Source organism: Ammodytes marinus (genome assembly GCF_949987685.1).
Source record: "Ammodytes marinus genome assembly, chromosome: 3".
Lineage (NCBI taxonomy): Eukaryota > Metazoa > Chordata > Actinopteri > Uranoscopiformes > Ammodytidae > Ammodytes > Ammodytes marinus.
The window spans coordinates 10,482,241-10,491,763 of record NC_137232.1 but is presented as its reverse complement, the minus strand read 5'-3'; positions in this window follow the sequence as shown (position 1 = coordinate 10,491,763).

Below are 9,523 nucleotides of genomic sequence, written 5' to 3'. Positions count from 1 at the left end.
AGAACTTCTGAAAGAAAAATATGTGAACAAGAGAAGGGAAGATGAACTTCAGCAGGCCCTGGAGAAGAGCAGAGAAGATCAGCTGGAGGTGATGAAAGTGGAGGAAAAGGAGGAGATGGTCAAGCAGCAGAGGTTAGAGAGTCAGAGAAGGCCAGAGGAGGAAGCCCAGAAGAAAACCCTGCACAACAACTGGGTTGGAGAGCAGAACACAGAGACAGATAGTGAGACTGATGAAGAGGAGGTCGACCCGAACAGCGCCACCTATCTCCTCTTTGCTGCAAAGCCAGGCCCCATGTCTGAAGGTTTGTGTAACAACACTTTTTTTTCTTACTTATTTAACACTTAAATATGCTACTGTGCTCTAATGATCATACATGACATGTCATAGCAAACAAGACCATCAGTGCTATTTTTATATCGTTTTTCTTAATGCCTTTTTGTCATGGGTCCCTCATCCTGGAAAAACAGCTGGCGTAGTAAAAACACTACCGCTTTTGTCCATGATGGTGCAAGTAACAAAAACCTGAAAGTTCCTCGGAGAACCTTTAACATATTGAGTGTCAATCATTCATTATTATGAAGTCCTTTGTCCACATGATATATCTTACATATTATACATTCACTGATATAATAAATGGTGTTGTATCGTTCTTATTTCTTCATATTAAAGTTTATATAGATTTCACTGGAGAACATTTATCATTTGAGCTCCATTTGAACCTTCCTCTATGTAACACTCTACATTGACAGTGTATATGTTTTGTACTTAAAAAAAAAACACACATATTTACTCTTATTTTGTCCTTAGAAATACCCGACACCCAAAGCCAAGGGGAGCCAGCAGTGGCTGCAGAGGCGACTGAGCGTTGGCTTCTGGCTAGAGAAGTTCCAGGACCACAGACAGAGGCAGAATGACAAGCGCAGCCTCAACGCAGAAGAGCAATATGCAAAGTTCACTGCTTTCAAGGCCAGTCGCCCCAGACAGTATTCACGCCGCCAGTTTGACTCTTATTACACTGGAGGATTTGATGCAGGCAGAAACCGCATCCTGAAATCAATATTTGTAAAAATCAACTACATTTTACTTTGTTAGATTGTTACTTACTATACTGTACATACTTACTGTCTTTGTGATTTTATTAAAACTGTATTGTAGTGAATCAAGTTGTACTGATTATTATCTTGCATAAATTGTAATTAAGATGCACTAAAATATATGGGAGTGATACTGAAAAAATTCTGGCATTAGTTTTAAGTTTCAGCATGCTCACTATTACAGTGCTATTATGGTAAAGTTTAGCAGATAGGCTATACTGTTTGCACCTTTTTTTTCAAATTTACACTTCAGTTTAAATACAAACCAAGAATAAGATACCAATAATATTAAGTTCCAGTCTTTATGCTTGGCTTATGCTTGCTTCGGGCAGACCAAACAAGCACTCCGAGACCCAGCTGAAGAGTACGTTTGTGGTGTGAATTCGTCCGGACTCGATCCGACCCAAATGCAGGAAGCACTGTGCCTTTTTCTTTTTTAATAAATTGCTGTCAGCGTCACATTATTGGAAAGTGTTGTTGTCGCCATTGTTAGGACAATAAGTTGTGGTTTGACCGGGAGCCCAGAACAATATATTACATTTGATCGAGAGGACGCGTAAAAATGCTGAATGTGTTCAGCGATCAGATGAAGGAGAGGGGAGCATCTCCCGCAAAGTGACAACAGGTTCACGCTGCGCAAGAAGTGTGTTTTTATTTTGCTTCCCATGTACGGGACCGTCAATACTATAACTTAAGCGATCAATGACACATTAAAAGAGGAACTAACATCTAAAAAGTGCGTCAAATAAATAAAATGTTAAGCTGAATGGTGTGCCGTGTATTTTGTATCATAAAGAGCAGTGTAGGCCTACTACATATTTAATACTTAGACTAACATTTTGCATGAATGCAGCCCCCGTGCCTCAGGGGCCACTCACACTAGGGCCGCGGCCCCGTGCCCGAGCTCATTTGCAAACTAAAGTCTAGAACGTTTGGCTAGTGTGACCACGCCATCCGTATTCCAGCACGGAACAGCCCCTTGGCCACGGCACACTTGGGAGAGGTGTGCCGTGGCCAAAGTACAGATGCTAATGAGATGACACGCGCACAAGCAAGCGCACAGGCGGCGTTCCTGACGTGAATTTATTAAGGATGCATAGTCCGTTAACGTCCGCTGCCTTACTTGTCGGCACCAGAATTGCCCACCACTTGGACTTGTGGCTACATAAAATGTGTGAGAATTAACGTGTGTGTAGGCCTAAGTGTGGGCTAATAAAAGAGGGAGAGAGCCAAATAGGTGAGCGCAGAAAGCAAAGCAAAAAGGTTTTCGTGTTTACTCACGTTCGTCAGATGATTTTTTTTCTTTTTCCTCCCGTCAGCTGTCATAATACTGTTTTTACGGTGGAGACGAACCCAAAACAACACACAATGGGACTATGCGGCCCGGTGATAAGGAAACAGTAGCCTACACTAAGGTTTAAACAAGAAACTTTATAAAGACACTTAAAAAAAACGATCCCTGCCCATACAAAAAGTTCTGACTTGGATTACTTGATGGAGCGATCGATGTGTATAAAACCATCCGGTACGTATGGTCTGATGACGGGCCGTTATATTAATAATAAACAGCGTGCTGCACAAATATGAGACTGTCCACCGCGACCTATTACGTCAAGGCTACATTTAAAAAAACAAAAAAAACAATAGCTTAAGGATTCTCGTTGCTCTAATGTGGAAGTGGAATATATGATGCAAATTTGGCCGGATGAAAATATTCACAAACAGTCGTAGGCTATAGCCTACAAGTAGACTACGCTCCAAATCCTAAACGCGCACGGTGACGTAGGCAAGGTGCAATCGTGCCCAGGCCACGAGCAGCGGGGAGAGGGGGGGGAATCGTGCTGAATCTTTCTGCAGCACGGAACAGGAAAACGGCCCTAGTGTGAGTGGGCCCTCAGTGTCCCCCCAGCTGCTCCAAGACGGAGGCAACTGCCCTTACGCAGTCCCATGCAGCGCTCCTAAGTGGCCGGTGTGCGCACTATTGAATCAGCTCTCCTACTCAGTTGCACACCATAAGCTGCACATTTTTAAGTGATTAATATCTTTATTTCGGTCTGAGCAAACACTGCATTTGTATTATCTTCTAATAATTGTCCAGCAAAGTCATCGGCTACCCGGCACAGCCTGTGAGTCCATGCTGTTTACAAACTTGCGTACGAGCTGAGAGCTTGCGTGGGATTTGAGCGTACCATACGCCAGTGGCGGGCCATCAGGGCCAGCAAAGCCTTCTCTGCTGGCCTAAAGACTTTCAGAAAAACGAAATTATATATTGTTAATAATTTTTTTTTTTTTTTTACATTTTAATAATATATAAAATTGTATCATTAATTCTATCTATTTTAAAGAGTTTGTTCACGTAAGTCTAAATTGAATTGTTTTTCCTTCGTCTGCGCTGCTTCCAGTCTGCTTCTTACTGAGCCCTAAAGGAACATCGAAAAAAAGAAAAAAAAACAGAGAGAAAAAAAGAAAAAAAAACTTGCGAGATAACGCAAAACTCTTTGCGAGATATCGCAAACCTCTTTCGCAGCCCTCACTCACCAACGGTCTATGCAACAGTCATATTCATTTATGGGAAACCATGTACATTCATCTATGAGAAACCCCACACCAGAAAATAATCATGGAGGAGGATTTGGAGCATTTCCTTCGGTCCAGAGGGGTCCCAAGAGAGGACATCATGCGAATGCAAAGAGACAAGGTGGGTAGGAACTTAATTTAACAGAAATTGGACTAGCGTTAATGTCACGTTAGCTCTAGCTAACCATGTAGCCGATAGCGCTCATAGCTTCCCTGCTCTGAGTTATGCTAGTCCAACGCTGTAGATGTTGTAAATTAGCTTCAGATATATTTTAATTTGCTTTATGAGGTGCTATGTGTGTTTTATCTATGTCATGTTGCTTCAATAAATTGCTTTATTTTTTGTAGTAGCCATGTCAGGGTTGCCGCGGATCTTGAAATAACTTTGAAAGTCATTACATTTAGGTTTCGATATTCAAGGTCTTAAATGTCTGGAATGGTTTGAGGGGAGGCATTACATTTGAACAGGGCAGAATGAATGAGCTTGCCTTATTTGTTTCTTTCTAGTTTAATTGTTAGATTTCTATGTTTTAGACCAAGACGTGCATATGCTGGTGTCTGTAGTGGATGTCCCTGACCTGGTTTTACATAATTAAATGTCTGACAGTGTTGACTTACAGTAAAGTGGTCCCACCACTTAGAATCCTTATAAAACATGAATGTGTTTTTATTGATATAAGACATTATTTAGTGTTGCTTTTGATGAAAAAAGCTATTTTTTATCATTAAAGTAAATGTTTATGTTCAATTGCATATGAAAGATTGAAACCTTCTCTGAGGACACACTGTTTTGGACGTTGTGAGAAGATAACAAGTGTTATATATTTGACATAGACATAGAGTACGAAATAGACAGAGTACGGAAAAGCCTCCACAGCAGTCAAACTTGGGTTCTGTCTTAAGGAGCTGTGGAGGTTTTGATTGGACAGACTCTCATGATGGATGATGACCTGGCAGAGAAGAAGGCAAAGAAATTATTGGAGCTTTTAGAAAAAAACTGGAAAAACCATGTTTCTGTCAGTGCTCACCAAACAATACAAGAAAAGAAATGGAATAAAAAAAGATGACATCCCCCTCAGGATGGTGGAGGATGAAGCCCAAGAGGAACTGACCCACAAGTGCAGTATAACAGCTTACAAGAAGCTAAATGAGACTGTTCTGGTGCAAGTTATTGTTTTCAACAAGCGCCGTGAAGGGGAAGCGTCCCGCTTCACTCTGGAGACCTACACAGAAGCAAGCACAAATCCCATCAATGAAGACATTTACGAAACTCTCTGACCCCATTAGAAAAAGAGCTTAGTAAGAGACTCACCCGTATAGAGGTCAGGGGGAAAAGAGGCAGGAAAGTCCCTGTCTTTTTTACTGAGAGAATGAAGGAGTCCATTGATTTGTTGATTCGGATGAGAGCTGAAGCTGGCATACCTGCTAACAATCCCTATCTCTTTGCAAAACCAGGTGCTCTGACAAATATACGTGGTTGTGACTGTTTGCGAAAATATGCAGACAAATGTAAAGCAGAAAACCCTGAACTCCTGAGATCAACCAAATTAAGAAAACAAGTCGCCACACTCTGCCAGCTCTTGGATCTCAGTGAGCAAGAACTAGAACAAGTTGCAAGATTCATGGGACATGACATATGCGTTCATCGGGACTTTTACAGGCAGACAGACAAAACTTTTCAAATAGCAAGTTTGCTATGGAACAAGGCACTGGGAGCTTAACCGGGAAGAACCTCAACGCGCAATATGTTTCTGTCTATGGTATGTATGCACTGAAAGTTACATAGTTTTTTCAGAAAATAAACAGTATTTTTGTAAGTAGAGTGAAACATCACATGAGTTTATGTAGCTATTCTGATAAACAATTGTCTTTGTACTTTACAATTTTTAAGTATTAATCATTGACTCTTTTGTCTTCCACAGATAAAAGTCCCACGTCTACATCCACTGACAGTGTCCCACACAGAGGGAAGCAAGGAAGAGACTTGGACAAAAGTGGGTTTTTGACATAACGATGCTCTCCATTTAAAAATGTGCCTATAGAAAAACTTGTATCTATAATCTGATGGCAAGTCTCCAACTGTATTCCTTCAATATGTCCTCCGTCTGTACACTGAATGTAGGTGTCACATTTAGTCTGTTCCTGAAACGGAAGTCCCTCAGTGACCGAGAGAGAGTGAGAGTCCAGACACAGATAGTGAGTTGAATGGCTTATTATGAACTATACAAAACATTCTGTCAAAAGATGCTGCCAGTTTTTATACTTTAAGCTCTTTCGTTAATAGCAAATACTACTTCACTCTAACAGTAAATTCATATTTTAATCTATCAGAAAGTTTTTGGGTACAGTGTGTAACTGTTGAAATGGGTAATCCATGCCATTGAAAACATTTTGAAACTAATTGTAAACCAATCACTCGAAGCCATAGCACTACAAATACACCTGATGTGAGCTAGGCTCCTTTGTGCCAAATTTGGAAACATGGGCTGTGTCTTGATTCAGAGACCACGCACTTGGTAGGACGCAGTCTCGCGGTCTATGAAGGCCGATTTTAAGGCCGGTTTTAAGGCCAACGAGCCTTGTTAAACGAGACGGTCTCCGCAGGTCTCCGTTTACGAGCATTTCCGGTTTACGTAACAAGCCGTTACCTTGCGTGACGACTCGCCGCTCCTGTGCTGCCTAGCAACCCTGATTGCTGCCAACGGAGACAGCCCTGTCAGCGGAGGAAAAAAGAAAAATAAGTTGTCTACCAGACGAAAAGAAAAAAAAGTACAAGAAAAAAAGAAAGGAAGATAAAAGTTAAGAAGATGGAGCAACACGTTGCTGTTTTGTTATTTTTTATTTTATTTTATGCAATCTCTGAAAAAAACGCAATGAATCTTGGGATATGTTGGGCCACGAAGGATACATCTGATGCAGCCTTCAAAACTGCTTCAAAACCGTGAAACGAAGGCTGCATTTCACGACCGCATATGAGGAGCCTTGCAAGGAGCCTTGCAAATGGGACAGCCTTTGCGCGCCGCTATGACGCAATCGGTCTTCAAATGCAGCCTACGAGGCCGGTTCCAAGACCGCAACCCCTGAATCAAGACACAGCCATGGATGCAGAAAGAGGAAGAGCAGAAGCAGCAGGACGAGGTAGAGGAAGAGGACGAAGAAGGGGAGCAGGCAACAGAAGGAGACACATATCCGATGACTTGAGGGCCACTTTGGTGGACCATGTCATAAATCATGGCCTAACAATGAGGGAGGCTGGGCAGAGAGTCCAGCCAAACCTGAGTCGCTACTCAGTGGCAGCAATACAGTAATAAGAACGTTCAGACTTTTTTTTTAAGCAAGCGCGATGTGTATGGTCATATCCGCGCGAAAGGCCGCAAATAAATGCCCACATGTGTCTCTGTTGGCTATTTAAGGCGAGACACGGCAGGCAAAAACATCGTTTTTGAAGCATTGGTCAATTTTGAGATGTGTGTCTATTTAGCTTCCATAACATGTCTTCTTTCATACTAGTATGGATAAAAGGTCCAACATGTACGTTGTAGGTGTTTATTTTACTAAAATTTGACTGCTTGCGTCTGTATTTTGGTCAAAAGTGAGCATTCTAACGTAACATACAGCACCGCGACCGCTGTATGAATCATAATAACCATGGTACTGTTGGAAAGCTCAAGTGCAACGTTATCGGATCCAAATATGGTAATTTCCTTTGTATCAGTAACCAATCGTGAAAGTGTGAGGAGGGATTCAATGCTAGGAACGCAACCTCATTGGCTAATGCACATTTCTGACGACGTGTTTCGCTAAAAGGCATCACGTGATGCTAGCCGCGGGTAGATCGAAAATCACAACATAAAATGGGAAAAATGTCGAAAATATGCCAAACCAACACAAAAAAAATACTTAATCAATTGGCTACGGACATTACATGATCGCCATTTGAAGGGGAGAAGTGTTAAAGACATGTAAATCACGCCGGAGAGACACAGACTGTCAGAGGATCAGAGGGGAGATGGTGGGGAGAGAGAGCGTCTGTGCCCACTCCGGAGCAGGTTGACAGACAGTGGCTAATAATTAATTAATCACGTTTAAATTAGCATGTGGATGTAAATGTTACTATGCTATGGTTTATATATGTTAAGCAGTGGTAGGCCTATATGGCATTGAGGGGTGTAGGGCCTAATTCAATAAATTACTCTAGCTATAATCAGTGATTATCAGCAGAATTCAAGTTTTTATCTTTAACGGCCGTTTTCTCAAAATGAGCTTTTTCCAATACTCTGAGAAAGATATCTCAACTTCTAGACCACTGACATCAACCAAACTTTCTATAATCATTCATAGCACTATTTTAAAGGTTTTTACACAAGGATTTGTTAATATATTGTTAATTGTCTGATTTATGATACATTTTCCTCCTAAAAACATGCCTAAAATGCATTTCTAAGACATGTACATAGTATTTATTTATTTATTAAATGGAAAAAGCTGTATCCAAAATATGTTGTGTAAAAACTTTAGAAACTAATATGTGCTTAAAATAAAATAGAAATTTTTAACTCTGGCTTTATCCAACATCTCAATTTTTTTCTCGAAAAATGACCCAAATGTACGCATAATTGGTTAAGTATTGCCATATTTGCATATTTAATAAAATATTAAAGAAAAACATGTAATATAAAAAATAATTGTGTTAGTGTCAGTAATCAACTGGCAAAGTTTCACGATGATATCTATAAGTTAAAAAAAAATCTCTATTCACCTGGGGTGTCTCGCCTTAAAAAGAAATCATGCAAGTAGACTAGAATGATTGGTTAACACATCACAGAAGGCCTATTGGCCTTTTATAATAATAAAAAAACACCACCTTAACTATGTTTACAGTTTTTGTTACTAGAATTTAATTTGCCTTATGATTGTATAATATTTTAATGCTCAATACATGCTTTCTGCCTGTTGAACTTTGTCCCAGTAAACTAACAGCCCCAAAGTGTTTTGCTAAGACAAAAGTTGTTGTTTAGCCTTGAAGAAGAAAACTGCCTAATAAGATTTTGGCACATACAGAGGTATGACGCATTCATGTGCACAGTGGTTGAGGAGAAATGACTCCCATATCTGTTATCAGACATTGTATGAAGAATAACACCAGCTGAGATGATTTTCTGGGAATATCTACCTAATTAAAAACATTTCTGCTTTCGCCAGCAAAACAAGGGCTGGACACACCAAACCTAGTATATGTTTGCGCACACACCACCTTCTCTTGCATATAATCCCATGTACACTGTTCATTTCTTTGTATTCAACCATGTACCACCCAGATACATTGTTGATTCCCTTGCTGCTGTCCGCAAGTAAATTTCACCTGCTCTGAAGTCTGCCTTGACTCAAATTATTTTATTACAAACACTTTGTTATTAATAATTCCTTTAACAGTTTTATTTATTTTTTGAATGAAATGCAAACTTCAGTGAATCATTTGCTCTTGTTTCTCTGTCCTGAGATTCACACGGACTGAGCAGTCTTGTTTAAATGTTACAAATTGAGCTAATAAACTGAACTTTGAATTTTTTTGCTGCAGAAGTTATCTCAGCTAATTTTTGTTATTTAATTTGATAATAAGGTGATTGTATGCAGAATGCTCGTGCCAGAAACTCATACAGTGGTTTTGTACAGATAAATAAATAAATAAATATTAGCAGGTTCTCAATAGTATTTCGATTTAGGGGGGGCGCGAAAACCATTCTGTCCCCTGGGGGGGCATGAGAGAAAATAATTGAGAACCACTGCTTTACAGCATTGTGTGTAAATCTATATCTGATAGTCCTATGTTTTCATTTACACTATATTCACG